The 21,280-nt window shown below is 34.7% G+C and overlaps 1 long non-coding RNA gene across 1 annotated transcript; it reads left to right on the top strand.

Annotated features, from left to right (window-relative positions):
- Positions 1-17,325: 17,325 nt before the first annotated feature.
- LOC104883783 (uncharacterized) lies at positions 17,326-21,078 on the top strand. Its single transcript, XR_008969029.1, has 3 exons — positions 17,326-17,780; positions 18,585-18,874; positions 20,943-21,078. It is a non-coding gene; the product is annotated as an uncharacterized LOC104883783 (long non-coding RNA).
- Positions 21,079-21,280: the final 202 nt, after the last annotated feature.

The raw sequence follows: 21,280 nt of genomic DNA, 5'->3' as shown, positions 1-21,280 counted from the left end.
CCCAAATTTCCATGATGCAACATCTGTACACCTGTAGATGTCAATGCACTGAAGAATTTGCTCACCAAGAGTGAGTCATCACAAGATTAATAAGGCAAAGTCATGATCAACACATACAAACAAAGCACGTAATCAGTAAAGTTGAGTACTACATAATAATAAACAAACATTCCTAACATGATATTAATAAATATAAGTAGGGATAAATAACAACATAACAATCTGCAGATAACTTTTACTAAACTAAATTTTAACAATTTTTTTTTACTTTAATGGAATAGTTATTGGATCGAGTTGCCTCATCTAAAACCAGTCTTCCCTTTGGAAAACGAAATACGGGCGCAACTCCATATTCCATAATGACCTACGATATCGAGGAACCATTTAATAAAAATAGGAACAATGATCAATCTAATTTCCAGAAAAAGCCATGGCACGACCACCATGAACCCCTACTCCTGATTGTCCAACTTCTGAAGTGCACCAGTCTAAAGTTTATTATTATCCAAGTTTCACTTTACATGATTTACCAATTATGTTGTGACACGCAAACAATACAGATAACATATAATCAAACATTCACAACTTTATTCCTTTTTATCTTAGAATTAAATAAGTGATCATACAACTTACAACCCAAGATCATAAACCTTCTTTATTTCCATCCTTCTTATTTGTTGAACCTAGCCAACAACCAACTTACCTTTCAAAGGTAGAAATTATCAACTTACCAAATAAGGCCCACAGTCCTCACAGGGTAGCGAAATAATAATATAAGGGTGTTCACATATTTCAATCATGATCCAACTAATAATATATTAATTCCCAATGTGTAATAGCCCTGTTTTAAAGACGTTTATTTAGAAGTTAATTATATTTATTAAGTTAATTATGTTTCGGAAATTCTTATATTATTTGAGTTGTGGAGTACTATTTTTATTTGTCTTGTTGTAATATATTTATTTATTTCAACTTTATGAAGTTATTATTATTATTTTATATTTTGGGTTTTGTGCAATAAGTTGAGGGGTGTTTGGTTAATTAAGGAAACCAAAGTGGGTTTCATAGTGTCCCTTGTCGGTTTGTTTGGATGAGAACCAAAAACCCAAGCCTTTCCATCTCTTTCCTCGTGTCTCTTAAAACACTAAAACCCCAACCCCTGAAATAAAAAAAAAAACCCAAACCCCAATTTCTCTCTCTCTCGTGTCCTACCGGTGCTCCACCGACGAACAGGTCGCCGGACGTCGTCGCCTCTGCTACTTGCGTTGCTGCCGCGGTTATTGTTGTTGGTTGCTGGTAATGTTGTCTCGTTTTCTCTCTCCTCCTCTGTTTCGTCGATGTCGATGTTGTTGTTGTTTGTGTTCGCTGCTGCCGTGTATCGCGCCACCTGGTGGTTGCCGCTGTAGCTCTGCCTGACGTGCGTCGCCTCACCACACCTAGTGGTGCTCGTCGGTGCTCCGCTGTCGCGCACCAAAGCCTCGAAACCCCTTCATCCATCTGTTCTTCTTCGCTGCTATTTTAGCAGAGGTATAATATACCTTTTCCTCTTGTTTATGATTTTCTATTTGTAAAATAAAGCCCAAGTTATTGTTGTTATTGTTTTTGTCAGTTGTTGTTGTTGTTATGCTGTTATGGTGGTGGTGATGTGCCACGATTTTGGTTTGTTGTTGTTGATTGGTGTTGTCGTGTTGTTGGTTGTAGTTGTTATAGGTTGTTGTTCTTCTGTTCTTGTTGTTGCTGCGTGCTGTTGGTTGTTGTTGGTTCAGTGATGTTATAATTGTTGGTGGTAGTGATGCGTTGTGGTGGTGGTGGTGGTGAAGTTGTTGTTGTAGCTCTGTTATAGTAGGTGTTGTTGGGTGGGTGTTGTTGTGGTTATTATTGTTGTAGTTGGAGTTGATATATTCGAAGATAAGTTTAGACGTTATCTAAAATTAGTTAGTTTCTAATTGCGGGATTTAGTTCGATTAGCATAATGGTTTCGTTAGAAGAAGTTAATTAAGTTAATTAAGATTGGTTATTGATTGTCGTTATTATTGTGAGGTTATTCATTATGGAGGATGATTGTGGAGTTTGAGTCTCGTTTGGAGATGAAGATTAATGAAGGAGGTTGTATTGTTCACATTTGGATCGCGTGTGAGCTAGGTAACTTTTATGTTCAGTAAAATAATTTACTCATGCCCATGTGTGTGGATCTATGTTTTTAATAATACTTAAGTTCGTACTATGGCCATAGATATGAATATGATGATGAAATGTTATTGATTGATTATGAATACGCAACTGTTTTGCTGGCTTAGTTTATGAACTGAAAGTAGAAAGTGGGCAAGGTATGGGTGGAGGATGGTTACTCTTTTGACCTGATACGGTCGGCTACGCTCCATAACGAACCTTGGGGGTAGTATTGCTGGGCTCCATAACGAATCTTGGAGGCAGTGTTTGTCCTTTGTCCAAAGCCTGTACTTGCCACTGGTTGTTTAAGAGAATGAGCTATGCCAGCGTTATACGAAATGAAAACGATTTGAGAAATAAAATGTTTTTAACGGGCTGAAGTAAAGGTTATGAGTTTTCCACTCATTTTGGAATTTTCTTTGTTTTGTATTTCTTCTCTAATTTTGCAGGTTTGGTGTTGTGAGCTTGGAATTGGAAGTGAAGCAAGATTATGATGTCGTCCTAGATTAAGGATTGAGTTTGTATTCTAGATAGTTGTTTATATATCGTTGTATATAATATTTGGGAATTTAGTCGAGATATTTGTGTATTTAAGGTTGTTTTTCCGCTACGAAGTAATTTACTTAAGAGTTAATTGTTGTTTATGATTGTCAAGTGTATTTCGATAGCAGCTCGGAAGAGCGGGCTGTTACACAATGTGAATAATAAATAAAGTTTTCAACCAACACGCTTGCATTAATATTCCATACAAACATTATATTAACATCATAATTAAATCTCATACTTAACATTTTCGCACACATGCATAAAACATGTAAAATCCAACATAATAGTAATCATATATGAACTCACAAAGTTCTTATACATGATACTATATATAACTTTTCCTTCCTAAAATTATGATACTACATTAAACAATAACACATAGTTATGTACGTACCTTGTATAGACAAATTTGATAAGCCACTTTTAACACTTTAGAAGTCGCCTACAGAATAATCTCCGCCTATAATAACCAATAATAGAATTTATAATCAATACTCCAAATATATTCCAGCAACTTTAAAATAATTTAAATTCCCTTTAAAAATATTTAAAAGTTGTTTTTATCATTAAAACTTCAATTACTCATATTCCCTAGCATAGTACTACTATACTAATCATGAAAACCCATAAAACTCCATTAATAACAATCTTTCTAAAATTCTAGCAACTTATAAATTCTTAAAACTTTCTTTAAACATACTTAAACATGCTTAAATTCATAAGTTAAACAATTTCATAGTTTATAATATGCTAATAAGATTTTCCAATCTTTAATACCCTAAAAATCCATGTTTTGATAATTAAAAATCCAATTTAAACATAATAATCAAATATGAATTTATATTCTTTCAATAAATAATTTATTTAATCATAAATTCATGATTAAAACAATAAATTAAAGCTTCTAATCATAATTAGTACTAAAACGAAACATAAAAACATAATATTTAATCAAAACTTGTGGAAGAAGAAAGAACGAAGGAAGAAAGAAAAATCATGTGAAGAGGGAGGATTGAAGCTGGCAGTTTTTCTTGAGAAGGGAGGAGAAAGAATATTTTTTTGTGGGTAAAATATTTGGGCTTAATGATATTTATAGGCAAGCTTTTCTTTTGGGCTTAGGAAAAGGTAATGGGATCTTAAGTAGGATAGGATAATGTATAGGATTAATGAATAAACTTCTAATATTACTAGAAGTTCATTTTCCTAGTCCAATTAGTATTTGAATTTCTCAAACCCATTTAAAATTCTTTTTCAAATCCAATTAGTATTTAAAATATTTTTCAAAGCATGCCTAAATAAAATATCTTAACTTCCTTAAATCTTTAAAGCAATTCCTTTGACTTTCAAAATAGTCAAACTTTTAAATAAATAAATTATTTTAAACTAAATTATATTTAAATATAAAGATACATATACCAAAATATATTTATAAAATCCTTAAATTTACGGGGGATTACAATTTATATAATGCCTCAAAAGGTGTCATCTTAATGCTCGCATGATAGCTATTGTTGTAAGAAAACTCAATCAGGTCTAATTGGTCCTCCCAACTACCTTGAAAATTAATAGCACACGCTCTTAACATATCCTCCATGGTTTGGTTAGTCCTCTCAGTCTGACAATCAATCGCAGGAGGAAAGGTTGTACTCATCTTCAATGTTGTCCCAAGATTTAATTGAACCTTTTTCCAAAATTTCGACAGAAACCTCGAATCACGATCAGAAATGATATTCCTTGGAACCCCATGTAGTATCACCACATGCCTAATGTACGTCTTTCCAAGTTGCTTCTTTTTTCATGTCTCCTTAATGGGTATAAACACGACGGATTTTGTCAGTCTATCCACCATAACCCAAATAGTATCATTACCACTCCTCGTTCTAGGCAAAGCAGTCACAAAATCCATAGAAATAGAATTCCACTTCCATCCATGAACCTTTAAGGATTGACCCTTCCCCATGGGTCTCTTATGATCTATTTTCACCTTATGATAGGTTAGGCACTTAGACATATATTCAACTACCTCTCGTTTCATATTTGGCCACAATAGATACCCTTAAGGTCTTTATACAACTTGTCACCCTTAGGGTGCACAGAATATGGAGTGTTATGCCCCTCATCCATAACACGTCTCTTAAGATCATTGTATTTTTGTGGTACACACCACCTCCCCTTAAACCTTAAACTCTCATAATCATGAATCTTAAAGTCGACTTCCTTAGATTGCTTCATTTTCTCCTTAATCTTATCTAGGTGCTCATCCCCAAGTTGACCCTCTTTGATATCGTCGAAAACTGACAAACCCAAATATAACACGCTCAATCTTGCCTCACTTTCCCTAGGATTTAATATATCAAGGCTCAGCCTTTGCATATCTTGACACAACTCCTCAGGGACTATCAAGGCACTCACGCTATGACGCGACTTTCTACTCAAGGCATCGGCAACCACATTTGCTTTTCCCTCATGATACTGGATGTCTAGGTCATAATCAACCCCAACCATCTTCTTTGCCTCATATTCAGGTCTTTTTGGGTGAAAATGTACTTCAAACTTTTATGGTCAGTGAATATCTTACAAGTTGCTCCATAGAGGTAATGTCTCCAAATCTTCAATGCAAATACTATGGCAGCTAACTCTAGATCGTGGGTAGGGTAATTACCCTCATAAGGTTTCAATTGACGTGACGTATACGCAATTACCTATCCATTCTGCTGTGGCACACACCCCAAACCATTATTCGAAGCATCACTATATACCTCAAATCCCTCATTCCCACCAGGTAGGGTCAAAACAGGTGCGGAGGTTAGACGTTCCTTCAAAATCTGAAAGGCTTCTTCACACTTCTCACTTCACTCAAATTTCGACTCTTTCTTCACCAAGTTGGTCATACAGCTCGCTATCTTCGAGAAATCTCTGACAACTCCATTAATAACAATCTTTCTAAAATTCAAGCAACTTATAAATTATTAAAACTCTCTTTAAACATAATTAAACATGCATGCTTTGATAATTAAAAATCCAATTTAAACATAATAATCAAATCTGAATTTTTATTCTTTCAATAAATAATTTATATAATCATAGATTCATCATTAAAAAAGTAAATTAAAGATTCTAATCATAATTATTACTAAAACAAAACATAAAAACATAATCTTTAATCAAAACTTGAGGAAGAAGAAAGAACGAAGGAAGTAAGAAAAATCACATAAAGAGGGAGGATTGAAGTTGGCGGTTTTTCTTGAGAAGGGAGGAGAGAGAATATTTTTTTTGTGGGTAATATTTGGGCTTAGTGATATTTATAGGCAAGCTTTCCTTTTGAGTTTAGGAAAAGCCGAAAAGATGATTGGATTCTAAGTAGGATAGGATAATGAATAGGATTGATGAATAAACTCCTAACATTACTAGAAGTTCCTTTTCCTAGTCCAATTAGTATTTTGGGTTCCTCAAACCCATTTAAAATCCTTTTTCAAATCCAATCAATTATTTTTTGAAACATGCCTTAATAAAATATCTTAACTTCCTTAAATCTTTAAAATAATTCCTTTGACTTTTTAAATAGTCAACCTTTTAAATAAATATATTATTTTAAACTAAATTATATATATATATATAAAGATATATATACCAAAATATATTTATAAAATTCATAAATTTACGAGGGATTACAATATATATGAGTTTCGAAAACTGTGCACCATATACCCTTTTCCTAACTGTCGTTAACTCACCGTTAGCTTTATTTACCATTTTACCACCATTAACCCATAATCCTAAAATCCTAATACCCTAATTCTAACCCTAATTATAACCCTAATCCTAAATCCTAACCCACCCCTAACCCTAATCCCTTACAAGGCCAGTCCCCACCACTCCCCCTCCCCCTCCACACCAGCCTATCCCCCACCCACTCCCCTCCACCGTTGCAACCCTCCCCCACCCCTCCCCTTCCAACGCCGCTACCCGTCCGCCACTCCCTCCCCGTCAATTTCCCTCTACCTTCCCCCGTCGACACAACAGCTGCATAATATGGAGGAGAGAGACACGGTAGCGGCATAGCAGCGGCACAAGAGACCCCACTCCATCCCCTTCCACTCCACTCCACCGTCGCAGCCCCTCCCCCTCCACTGCCGCTACTTGTCCACCCACTCCCTCCCCTTCCCCGTCGACACAACAACAACACAATAAGGAGGAGAGAGACAGAGCAGCGACATAGGAGAGAGAGATAGAGAGAGTTTCGAGGGGGAGAGAGACACATCATCGGCGAGGCAGTAAGAAGCAACAAGGAAGCAAAGCTCCGGCAAGCTAAGGACGCCGGTGAAAGTTACGCAGGCAAGAGAGTGAGAAACCGAAGGGGTGGGGGTTGGGGAAATTGACGGGGAAGGGGAGGGGCAAATCGATGGGGATGGGGAGGGGGTTGGGGCAACGACGGTGCAGGGGGTGGGGGAGGGGTGGGGGATTGGGCTGGGGTGGAGGGGAAGGGGAGGGGGCTGGCAGGGTGTTAGGGTTAGGGGTGGGTTAGGGTTAGGGTTAGAGTAAAGGTTTAGGTTTAGGGTTAGGATTAGAGTTAGATTAGAGTTAGGGTTAGATTAGAATTAGGGTTTAGGGTTAATAATGACAAAATGGTAAATGAAGCTAACAGTGAGTTAACGAAAGTTAGAAAAAGGACATCGGGTGCACGTTTTCGAAAACTCGGTGGTATATGGTGCATTTTTGAAACATTGAGAGTATATGGTGAATTTTTTAATTTGTCGGGGGGTATTTGGTGAAAAATCGTAATTACAATGACTCAAATTGTTTTAGAACCTTGACATATGTTCCTACACTTTGGCATTAGTTTTTTTTTTTGGTTTTTGAGGGGAAAAGCATAGGATCGATTATATTAAGTCCAATTCCGCAAGGAAATTAATCCCTCGTGGATATGATCCAAGAAAGATACAATCATTACCCGAAGTGGGAACTACTCGAGCCAATAAATCTGCTAGCGTATTTCCCGACCTTCTTACATGAGAAAAACACACAAATTAAAAGAGTTCCAAATCAGAGACTCATAACCACGATCCTTTTCTTTTGATTGCAACAGCTTAATGACGCCCAACGCATCACCTTCAGCAATAATATCCCTACATCCCAGTCTGCTAGCTGTAAGTTCAGCCATAAGCGCAAACCAATTTGTGTGACATCTTGAAACTGCCGCAAAAACCACTTCACCTAAAGAATTGCGCCCAATAACTCCTAACTCAATCACTCCATTGTCCATAATAGCAGCGCCTGCATTAAATTTGATGGTGCATCCAGCATGGAGGTTGCTAACTAGTTGGGGAAGGAATCATTTTAACGCAAGGTCTTGATATTACCTAGTGCGCATACTCACAAAAATCGAGTACTAAAATAAAGAGCAAAGCCAGCAGCCATGATTGGCATGGTTTATGACCTTCTCATTTCTATAGTGCCAAACAACCCATGACAGAGAGAACAAGCTTCTGAGTTTCGAGTTTCTGTTAACAATACAAGACCCGGGTTGAATTGAATTCGTAAAAATAAACGTAATTTTTTGCGGAATAGTAAAACTTAAATAAAGAAACAAGCTGAAAGAACACAAGATATTTTTACGAGGCAAAACTTATTGGGTTCAACAAGAAGAAAAAAACCCGACCCCTAAGAATTTTAAACTCAACAATTTCACTAATTAGGTCAAACAACTTTGTTACAACCTAATAATACTCATATGCCACATCTTGAGTTCCTAAAGTCAATTTCATGAACAACTATTTCCTTAATAATTGTTCCTCTCAACTTCACTTGAAGTTTTCTCACTTCAACTCATTTCACTCAAAGCTTTTGTCTTACAGAACTTCACTCAAAGTCCCCTTACCCCAAAACCAAAATTACAATGATCAATAATAGCTTAGTGGAATGGAGTAATAAGGCAAAGATAAAATAATTTTTATGAGAGAATGAAGGCACTAACACTTTACTTAATTAACTCACTAAATCACTTGTCAGACACAAATTGTAACTTAATTAGACATAAGTATTTATAGTAGTGATAACTTAGAACGTGCGATTAAATCATGTATTAGTGGTAAAATATTTTTCTATGATGTTCCTTAACTAGAGGAACACGTTCCTTTTTAGTACCCATGATCTCCATGATTATCTAATACAAACATGGGTTAAATATTTTCCTATGATGTTCCTTAACTAGAGGAACACGTCCATAATAGCAGCGCCTGCATTAAATCAGATTTTGATTACCAAATATTATTAATTAAAAAAAACCGAATTAAATCCATTTTTATAAAATATTATCTTTAAAATATTTCCATTAAAACCGAAAATGATTTTAATTATCTAATAAAAAAAATTCTTAGTTTTTTTAAACTTATCATGACAGTGCCAGTTTATTTGTTCCTTACAAAGGAACAAACGCTCATTATCTTTTTAAATTGCCACAGTTCCTTACCATTATTATTCGTTCCTTTACATTGGAACACTTAAAACATAGATCATTGCTTTGGTCTTCTTCTTCCAACGATTCTCCACCAATTCCTTGAGCATCGTCACTTAGTCTTCAAAATTCAAACTTGATTTCTTCATTCACTTAGTATTCTCTTTGCTCCTTTCATTGATACCCTGAAAACTTCATTCACTTAACAACTTGCTAGTTCAATACTTAGTTTGTATCTTTGTTCCTTTGTCATCATAAATTAGGGCTCAACAATTTCTCCCTTTTTGATGATGACAAAAAAGTTACAAACTAAGGAAAACAACAAATAACATAAAAGAATAAAAAAAAATATATATAAATTTATATAAGTTTATGTTTATGAAGGCAGATTAAGGATTTTAGTATTTCATTTTCATTTTATTTTTTTTGTTTTTATGAAAGAAAAGTTTTGTTAATTATTCAACATAGTTTGTTCCGGGTATCTTTTCCCCCTTTGTCATCTTCAAAATGATCAAACTCTTAGTGATTTTGGGAAGACTAATACTGACAAGACCTTCAAACCATTAACTGTAATACCTCGATAATTCTCTCTTTTTCAAAAATACATTTTTAATATAAAACTTAGATAATCATCAAAGCATTATCGCCAGTGTGATAACATATCAACTTATTCAGAAATTCGCAGCTTAAAACATATGACTAAACTTTAGAATTGAAATATAATAAATAATCAAAGTACTTTAAAATCCAAACAACACTACCAATGTTAAATTCAAACCAAACTTAAATAAAATGTATCTACTAAGACAGTAATTAACTGATCTGTTACACAAGCTCTCCATTCCAAATCCCCATGATGCAACATCCGCAAACCAGTATATGTCAATGCACTAAAGAATCTGCTCACCAAGAATGAGTCATCACAGGATCAATAAGGCAAAGCTATGATCAACACATACAAGAAAGCACGTAATCAGCAAAGCTGAGTACTACATAATAATAAATAACAATTCTTACATGATACTAATAAATACAAAGTAGGGATAAATAATAACATAACAATCTGCAGATAACTTATACTGAATTAAACGTTGACCATCTTTTTATTACAATAATAGAATAGTTATTGGACCGAGTTGTCTAACTAAAAACCAGCCCTCACTTAGGACGGCGAAATACGGCCACGACTATGTGCTCTATAATGACTTGGGATATCAAGGAACCTTTGAGTAAAAAAAGGGAAGGTGATCAATCCAATTCCAGAAAAAGTCATGGCCCGTTCACCATTTACCCCAACTCCTAATTGTCCAACTTCAAACGTACACCAGTCTAAAGTTTATTACTATCAAAGTTTCACTTTACCCGATTTACCAATTATTACTTGTTATGATACAAAAGCAATACAGATATATATAATCAAATATTCACAACTTAATTCCTTTTTATTTTAGGATTAAAAAAGTGATCATACAACTTACAACCTAAGATTAATTCCTTCTTATTTGTTTAACCTAGCCAACAACCAACTTACCTTTCAAAGGCATAAATTATCAACTTACCAAATAAGGCTCACGGTCCTCATAGAGTAGTGAAAATAATAATATAAGGGAACACATGATTCAATCATGATCTAACTCAATAAATATATTAATTCCTCCATGTGAATTAATAAATAAAGTTCCCAACCAACATGCTTGCATCAATATTCCATACAAACATGATTATTTCTCATATTTAATCTCATACTTATCATGTTCGCACACATGCATAAAACATGTAAAATCCAACCATAATAGAAATCACATATGAACTCACAAAGTTCCTATACATGATACTACATAACTTTTCCTTCCTAAAATCATGATACTACATCAAACAACACATAGGTATGTACGCACCTTGTGTAGATAAATAGGTAGGTCACCTTTAACACTTTAAAAATAACCTACAGAGTAATCTCTGCCTAAAACAACCAATAGAATTTAAAATCAATTCCTCGAATAAATTCCAGCAACTTTAAGATACTTTAAATCCCGTTTAAAAATATTTAAAAGTTGTTTTTATCATTAAAACCTCAATTACTTATATTACCTAGTATAGTACTACTATACTAGTCATTAAAATGCATAAAACTCCATTAATAACAACCTTTCTAAAATTTCAGCAACTTATAAATTATTAAACCTCCCTTCAAACATACTTAAACATGGTTAAATTCATAAGTTAAATCAATTTCATAGTTTATAACATGCTATTATGGTTTTCCAATATTTAACACCCAAAAAATTCATGCTTTGATAATTAAAAACCCAATCTAAATATAATAATCAAATCTGAATTTTTTTATTCTTTCAATACATATTTTATATAATCATAGATTCATCATTAAAACAGTAAATTAAACCTTGTAATCATAATTATTACTAAAACAAAACATACAAACATAATTTTTAATCAAAACTTGAGGAGGAAAAAAAGAATTAAACCAACACAACAAAGAGAACAAAGGAGGAGAGGCGCCGACACTCTGGCAGCGGCGACAGCAGCAGCAACTCGGCGGTGATGGTGGTGATTGTGGAGTTATGGTGTTTCTTGGTGAAAAAGAAAGTGTTTCTTGAAGGAGAAGAAAGAAAGAGGAAGAAAGAAAAAATAACGTGAAGGTGAAAAGAACGACTAGGGCCGTCGGTTTGTGTGTGTGTGAGGAGAGAGAAAGTTTTCGTGTGGGTAAAGTATTTGGGTTCAAGGTATTTATATAAATTATTCATATCGAGTAAGTTTTGTCCATTCAAAAAAGGATCAACTCCACTACTCCACTAATCGAAATAGGGAGTAGTACTCCCTCCATTTCAAAATATAAGTCGTTTAAGATTTTTGCACATAGATTAAGAATTTAGTTAATTTTAGTTAGATTTGCATGGGTAATAGGAATTGACATTAAATATTGTATTGATAATACAAAATAACCTATAAGCTTATCTTGATAATATAAAGTTGCATTTAATCTTACATTGGTATTGTAGAATGCCTTATATTTTGAAATAAATTCTTTTAGCTAAAATGCCTTATAATTTAAAACAGATGGAGTAGTAAATATCCAAGAAATCCATTGTTTTATAAATTTCTTTTCTCTCTCTAGGAGATATTCTCTCGCTTCTCTCTAGGAAAGGCGAATTCTCACACACCGGTGAGTCTCCCCATGTAATAACATGCAAACATTCCTCTGAATTAGCTACCTTACCTAGCTTAATTCACTCCAGCAGATCCAAGAACTTTCACTTTTCAGCTGAAACTCATGCAGGTAACTTCAAGGTTCAACAAGCGGCGCGCTCATGCAACCATTTTCCAGGTTGATTCAGCTCACCTAAGGCTATGGTGAGCAAATTTCGGATCTATTTATTTTCTAAAAGATAGTGTAACACCTGGATAATTCCCCCTTTTCAAAAATGCCTTTTCAATATAAAACATAGAGAATTACCCGAGCATTATCGTCCGTGTGATAACGTATCGACTTATTCAAAATTTTGCAGCGGAAAACATATATAACTAAACTTCATACTTTAATATAATAGATAAAAAAAGTACTTAAAACCAACACACTATAAATGTCAACTTCAAAACCAAACTTAATAATATGTTCCTACTAAAGCAATAGATAAAACAATATGTTACACAAGCTCTCCATTCCCGGATCCCCATGATGCAACATCGGCAAACCTGTAGATGTCAATGCTCTAAAGAATCTGCTCACCAAAATGGGTCATCACATGATCAATAAGGCAAAGCCATGATCAACATACACAAACAAAGCACGTAATCAGCAAAGCTGAGTACTACATAGTAATACATAAACATTCCTAACATGATACTAATAAACAATAAGCAGGGATAAATAATAATATAACAATCTAACATTCTGCAGATAACTTTTACCGATCTAAACTTTAACCATCTTTTTATTACTTTAATGGAAAAGTTAGTGGACCGAGTTATCTAACCAAACATGCCTTCACCTAGGGACGAAATACGGGCGCAACTCCGTATTCCAGAATGACCTGCGATATCGAGGAGCCTTTGAAAAATAGGAACGGTGATCAATATGTTTCCCAGAAAAAGCCACAGGCTACTACCATGTACTCCAACTCCTAATTGTCCAACTTCAGACGTGCACCAGTCTAAAGTTTATTACTATTCAAGTTACACTTTACGTCATTTACAATTTATTACTTGTTATGACAAACAAGTAACACATATATATATAATCAAACATTCACAACTGAACTTTTTTTTATCTTAGGATTAAATAAGTGATCACACAACTTACAATCCAAGATTAATTCCTTTTATTCCAATGTTTCTTACTTGTTGAACTTAGCCAACAACCAACTTACCTTTTAAAGGCATAAATCATCAACTTGCCAAATAAGGCCCATAATCCCCATAAAGTAGTGAAAATAATAATATAAGGGAACACATGATTCAACTCAATAAATATATTAATTACCCCATGTGAATAAATAAATAAAGCTCCCAACCAACATGCTTGTATCAATATTCCATACAAACATGATAATCAACTCATAATCAACATGTTTGCACATAGGCATAAAACACGTAAAATCTAATCATAATATAAATCACATATGAACTTACAAAGTTCCTATACATGATACTACAACTTTTTCTTCCTAAAATCATGATATTACATCACATAACACATAGGCATGTACGTAGCTTGTGTAAACAAATTGGTAGGCCACCTTTAATCACCTTAAATATCGCCTACTGAAAAAAAGTTCCGCCTAAAACAACCAATATAATTCCAAGTCAATACTCTAAATATATTTCAGCAACTTTAAAATACTTTAAATCCTCTTTAAAAATATTTAAAAGTTGTTTTTACCATTGAAACTTCAATTACTTATTTTACCTAGCATAGTACTACTATACTAGTCATTGAAATCCATGAAACTCCATTATTAACACCCTTTCTAAAATTCCAGCAACTTACAATATTCAAACTCTCTTTAAAACATACTTAAACATGCTTAAATTCATAAGTCAAATCAATTTCATAGTTTATAATATGCTACTATGATTTTCCAATATTTAACACCTTAAAAATTCATGCTCTGATAATTATAAACTCAATCTAAATATAATAATCAAATCTGAAATTTTATCCTTTTAATACATAATTTATATAATCCAAGATTGATCATTAAAATAGTAAATTAAAGTTATTAATCATAGTTAGTACTAAAATAAAACATAAAAACACAATCTTTAATCAAAACTTGAGGAGGAAGAAAATAATTAAACCAACAAATCAAATAACGAAGAAGACAAGGGGCGCCGAAACAGCCATCAACAGTGCCGGCAGCAAGGTGGCAGTGACGGTGAAGATTGTGGTGGTGTGGTGACATTTCTTGACGAAAAAGAAAGTATTTCTTGAAGAAGAAGAAAGAGATTTGGAAGAGAATAAAAAAACGTGAAAAGGGAAGAAAGAGAGTGTGTGGCCGACTCTTGGGAATTGTGAGGAGGAGAGAGAAAATTTATGTGGTAAAATAATTGGGTTTAAGGTATTTATAAGCATGCTTTTCCTTTTGGGGTTAGGAAAAGGTAATTGGGTTTCAATCAGGTTTCATCATGAACACGATTGATGATTTATTAACTCCTAACATCAATAAAAATCCTTTTCTTAACCCACTTAGAATTTGGGTTCCTCAAGCCCATTTAAACTCCTTTTTCAAATCCAATTAGTATCTTAAACATTTTTCAAAACATGCCTAAACAAATATATTTTAACTTCCTTAAATCCTTAAAATAATTCCTTTGACTTTAAGAATATTCAACCTTATTTAAATAAATAAATCATTTCCAACTAAATTATGTTTAAATATAAATATATAAATACATAAATACTAAAATATATTTATAAAATTACAGGGGATTACAAATAGATTTCTCCTTTGCAAACCAAATCTTAGGTTTTAACTATCGTTTTATTCTACCTTTTCTTAGTTCCCTTCTAAAAGTTAGAATCTTCTACTACTCTAGTCTTCACACCAAAATCTAGAACATGCAACCACCAAACCATAACCAAACTCCAGCAAACCCTCCTCCCCACCCACATCCACGACCTCACCTAACCCGTATAGGGATTCTCATACAACACCCACTTAACTATGATTACATCCCTTTCATTGACTGGAGCCATGTGGTGGTCGAAGTATTATGCAATTATTATATATCCACATCCGAAAAACGGGAGTTATTATATATTTAAGTGTATGAGTAGAGATAAGGAGGCTCTGTTGCTCCAACATACTGTCAATATAGATGGGAAGATAATCATGTTCCGTCCAACCTCTGAATATCAAGTTCCTGGGAACATTTTGTTTAATATGGCCCGGATATGGGTATGGGTTCACGAACTCCCCTGGAAGTATCTGGATGTAAATCGGACAATGCGAATCCTTAGTCATGTAGGATATGTTGACACAATCGACTACCAAGGACCACAGGTTCCTTTTCAACTCTTTTTGCGAGCACAGTTGGTTATTGACCTCTCTCAACCCTTAGTTCCGGAATGTTTTCTTCCCCTTCAGGGCGACTGGGTCATATGGGTGTTCTTCCTCTACGAAGGAGTCTATAAGTTTTGCAAAGAGTGTGGTAAAGTAGGCCACAACACCAACCGATGCGACCTGTCTCCTTATGAAGCGCAGTGCTTGGTGCAGCGATGGATACAAGCCTTCAAAGAAAGTGGGATGATAGTTGTTCAAGGCGCAGGAGCCAGGAGAAGCACCGCTCTACACGAATCTCATCAGAGGGTTGAATAACAGGTATTTTAATAGGAATTCTCGTATTTACCTTTGTGAGACTTCACCAAATCTCAACCAAGCTCACCAAGACCCTTACCTGTATCCACATCGTCGAGAAAATGGTCCGACCCACCCTCATCTCGATCGGATTCAGACGAAGAGTCATACCATCCTTTATCATGGCGCACGTCCCCAAACCTTCACTCTGAAATGCATACAAACCCTCCACCGGAGTTTTCCACCTACTCTGTTAACCATGAATCTCCTTCTCAACTCCGGGAAGCTCAGCCGTTGTCGGGGAGGCACTCTGGAGTATTTCCATATCCAATGGCTATCTTGCATGAAGCAGACCTTAACCCTAGTACGACTCTGTAACAGGGGTCTGCACCAATTAATTTTCAGTCTTCACCTCTAGAGGATGAGGCCCACAACTTAAGACCTCTTAATGAAACACCCACTAGAAGGAGTTTATTCCATTCGTTGGGTATTTCAACTTGGGCGCAGCGATCTTTAACAACAGCTTTTGGGCTTTACCACAATACTCCATCTTCACCACATAACAACACCTAACATATGCAGCCCACTGAGTTTGTAGCACCCAGAATCCACGATGGAACGCTTCAAGCGGTGGTTGATCAGGGATGGGCCAACCTAAGGCCCCTGAGCCTAACGAGGCTGGGCCGAGCAATTGGGCCTCTCGACGCTCGAATTCAGGTATCTCAAATCCTTTAACTTTTAATGTGGGTCCTCAATTATCACACAACATTCTACCATGTAATGATTTAATGCATTACCCTCAAAATGCAACGGCCCATCATCATCCTACGCCCTTCTTAATTTGAATGAAAGATTTCGGATCCCCCCCCTTGCTGATCCTTTATACCCTATATTGCAACTCATTCCACCTCCCCGAAACTTGAGTCCAACGAACATGATGAACATGATCCTTGGCTATATACCACCACTAGTACCATGGTAACTTTACATGACAGGGATCATTTCACTCTACTTCCCTGGAGATGGATACAGGAAAGGCATAAGTACTTTTTGCAATGTGATAAGTGTATAATTGAGTATGTTTTTATTCCCTTATTTTGGTAAAATAAAATCATTATTTGGTCAATGCTTTAGGTATTTGTATTACTTTTAATAATGTTAGATCATATTACCTTTTCTAAACTTTGTTGTAAATTGAACTAATTAAACCTATTTTCTGACATAGGTACATTTAAGCCCTCTTACATCATAAGACAAGCAAGGAAGGGAATAATGAAAAATAAAATTAAAAGAGAAAAGAAACCAAGCATCATCACATTCGTCTTCATCACGTGCAAGCTAGCAACAAAGACTTCAATATTATGTGGTAAGCAAAGCAAAATAAGAAAGAAGAAAAGAGAGAAGAAAAGGAGAAAATCTTCTCCATCTTCCACCTTCATGTACAGGAAAGATCAAGAGAAAAAAATGAAAAACTTTCTTAGTCATCCTACTCTACATCACAAAAATGGAAGGAAATCAAACTATTTTCTTGTTTCTCTTTCATACTAAAATATCACGAAATCAGTCCCAAATTATTATGCAACCAATTTTAGGATTTTCCCACCGATTTTGTGTAGGCATGCATTAAGTATAAATTGGAATCCCTTATTCCAATTTAGGGTATGCAAGTATAGTCAGAAAAAATAAGGAGAGTACTATAAGGGAGTTTTGTGAAGCTGTAGTAGCGGAGTCGGGAGTTTAATTGAGCGAGAAGTCTGCTGTTCACGGAGCTTTGATAGGTCGGCAGATACTCAGTGAGCTTAAGTGATATTCTCCTTATGTTGTTTCTCTTTATTTTGTTATTAGAATTCTCAATTCAATGAGTTTGTAGTTTGGTTGATTTTTGTATTAGTCATATGATTTTAGATTAACTATATGAATTCAAGGTTTGGTTCAATTTTCGAATTACATTGAATTTCAGTTTAAGACTATTTTTATATACACATTTAAAAATACTATATTCGCATAATACATCATAGCTTGCTTATATCAGTACAGTTGTGAATTTTATTGGATATTGCTACTATCAGTTTGCAGGTTTAATGGGTTGCATTGCTTTTAACATTTTACCTTCATTGCACAAGTTAAGTTCATTTAAATTGCAACTATGCTTCCTTTTATTTAGCTTCTGGCTATTATAACTTGATTCTGAAAACCAACTGAACTTGAGAAGATGTACTATGTGCTTAAGAAGTAAATTAATGGACTTACCCATCATGTTTATAAAAGTAAACAAGCTGATTTTCTTAAGATGTTAAATAGGGCAGCATGAGTATACTTGAGTAAGTTGTCCTACCTACTCAGACACTTTGCTTATTTTCGCGCTTTAAGTTATGTGGGCTATTATGATTCATATAGTTTTTGAGTAATCTGAATCTCTGCTATTTCTGTTTGCAAGTCATTACCTACTATATTTATGCCTTATTAAATATATTGAGGAACTGAGATGATTATTGTAAAAGATGAACTTCATATTACCACTTTCTAATTCTGTCAGCAGCTTAATTACTCTGCTATAAATCACTTGGAATATATAACAATTCTGATTTTTTTTACAGTACATGAACACATGCTTACGACGTGAACCATTGTTGTTTGATCTAGAAATTGAGCAGACAGCTAGAAAAACAAAGAAAAGAATTCCTAGAAAAACAACGAGAAGAACGTCTTTATATTGAGAATAAGTTTAAAGATGAAGAAGAGATGGGTGATGAAAAACTTTGAACGAGCTAGCTGCACATAAGCTGGATGATGAACCATCGGACATCGTTTTTCCAATCCTTGGAAAAACCTCTAAAGTTAAACTCGAGTTTTGTCAACCTTTTACCAAAATTCTATGGCCATAGAGGTGAGGATCCAAATCGATTTCTTAATGAATTTTTGGTCGTGTGTTCTTCTATGAAACCTGAAGGTATTGATGCTAATCATGTCAAAATACATGCTTTTCCATTTTCATTGTTTGACATAGCTAAAGAATGGTTGTATTCCATTTCTCCTGGATCAATTACTACATGGGATGCACTACGAAAAGCTTTTTTAGAAAATTTCTTCCCTGCAAGTAGAATTGGATCCAGTAGGAAAGGAAATTTGTGGTGTTAAACAACATTCTAATGAGTCATTATACGAGTATTGGGAACGTTTTAGGAGACTTTAATTTGTGCTTGTTGCCCCCAACATCGAATTAGTGACCAACTTCTTATCCAATATTTTTATGATGGTCTTTTGGGTAACGATAAAAATATGTTTGATGCGCGCTGCTAGTGGGGCTGCTTTAGTTGATAAAACACCTATCCAAGCCAGACAATTGGTTAGTAATATGGCCTGAAATGCTCGTCAATTTGTTCACGTAATGTGAAAACAGTAAATGAAATTGACATATCTTCTGTTAAAAGTCAATTACAAGAAAATGTGCAACAAATAGCCACCCTCACTACATTATTGATGTCTAAGTTTGTTGTGAATGAATCTAAGGCTAAAGCTTGTGGTGTTTGTTTTGATTTTTCTCACAATACTGATGTTTGTCCTACTGTGCAATCTGAAAATGTTAATACATTAGGTAGGTTTTTTGATCAGCCCCGAAGAAACTATGATCCCTTTTCATCGACTTAGAATGAAAGTTGGAGAGACCATCCAAACTTTAGGTATGGCCCTAGACCACAAGTACTCCAAAATAATCCCCGGCCTTTTTTCATCACAACTCTCAATCTCAGCCACCTAGCTCTTCTTTGGAGGACATGGTGAAGCAACTTACCACCCAAATTGGCCAAGTACATAACCAGAATGTCTACTATCAGAAGAAAAATGATTCTCATCTCCAACAATGTGACACCCAGATTGGTCAGATATGTACTTCTTTGAGGAATATAGAAAAAAAATCATGTGTCAGGCAGACTACCATCTCAAACTTTACAAAATCCAATTACACAAGTTAATGCAGTATCACTAAAAAAAAGAACCACAATGGATGAGCCTCTAGGACCTTTGAATGAACATGATTATGAAGATAATAATATGCAGGGAAATGAAATTTCGTTATTAAATGCAATAAAGGTGGTTCATAAATATAGTAACCTCTTGAATGACTTTTTCACTACATACTAACAAACACAAAGGAGTTGAAGTCTTGAGACCTCTTAGTATACCACCCCCCAAAGTGTGAAGACCCTGGATCGTTCTCAATTCCGTGTAGGATAGGTGAGACTATCCATTTTTCGACAATAATGCGTGTTAGATTTAGGATCTGCAGTGAATGTTTTGCCTTTCTCTTTATATGACATGTATAATATGGGACGATTAAGGTCTTGTATAGAGATACTTACTATGGCTAATGGTAGTAGTGTTCCTTTGTTGGATTATTAGAGAACATTCTCGTTCAAGTTAGGCACATGTGCTTTTTGGTTGATTTTATTGTTATCAATGTAATGCATAATTCAGAGATTTTATTAGGGAGACCATTCCTAGAGAGTTCAAAAGCATTAATTGATGTTGCTCATGATGATTGTATCACTCTTGAAAGTAATGGAGAGAAAGTGAATTTGAATGTATTTGAACAACAAGGTTCTAACATAGAGTCAGGTGCTACTAATTATGCTACCTATTATCTTGCGTAGCTTGGACCAGAAAATTTGGCGATTTTATTAGATGAGATGGTGAACAATGGAGGCTAGAGCACATGTTCATAAATGCTCTAAATGAAATCAATTTGTTAGAATGAAGATAGAAATATGTCAAGCCAACGACGTAAATAAAAGGTGCTACTTGGGAGACAACCAAAGAATAACTTTAGTTTGTTTCTCGCAGACTTATTTACTGTTTTTAATTTGTTTTCATTTTTCCTTATTTTATTAACAATTGTAATACGTTTTCATCTTTTTTTAACTTTACTCATCCTCTCTTGTTTGTGCTTCCACAAGCAGTTCTATAGCTCATTGAATTCAGTTTCCTAGTATTGGAAGTTATAAATTACCAAGTTTGAAGACTCAACTGTCGACCAAGCTCTGATAATAAAGTGCACATCTGAGTGTTGTTGATTAATTTCATGGGTCTGCAGGAATGTACCAGCATCTGCATAACATGTAGCAGCTGTGAAAATGTCTAAGACAAGCTACATTGCTACAACTATGGAAGAACATAAACATAAAAGACAATAACCAAGAAGCATACTCCAAATAAACACACATAAACCAGCTAAGTCTCGTTTATTCTTTCCTACTTTTAGTTCCATTGAGGACAATGCAACACATAAGTGTGGGGG

The sequence above is a fragment of the Beta vulgaris genome, chromosome 4 (assembly GCF_026745355.1).
Source record: "Beta vulgaris subsp. vulgaris cultivar EL10 chromosome 4, EL10.2, whole genome shotgun sequence".
NCBI lineage: Eukaryota > Viridiplantae > Streptophyta > Magnoliopsida > Caryophyllales > Amaranthaceae > Beta > Beta vulgaris.
This window is presented reverse-complemented; position numbering and strand designations above follow the sequence as displayed.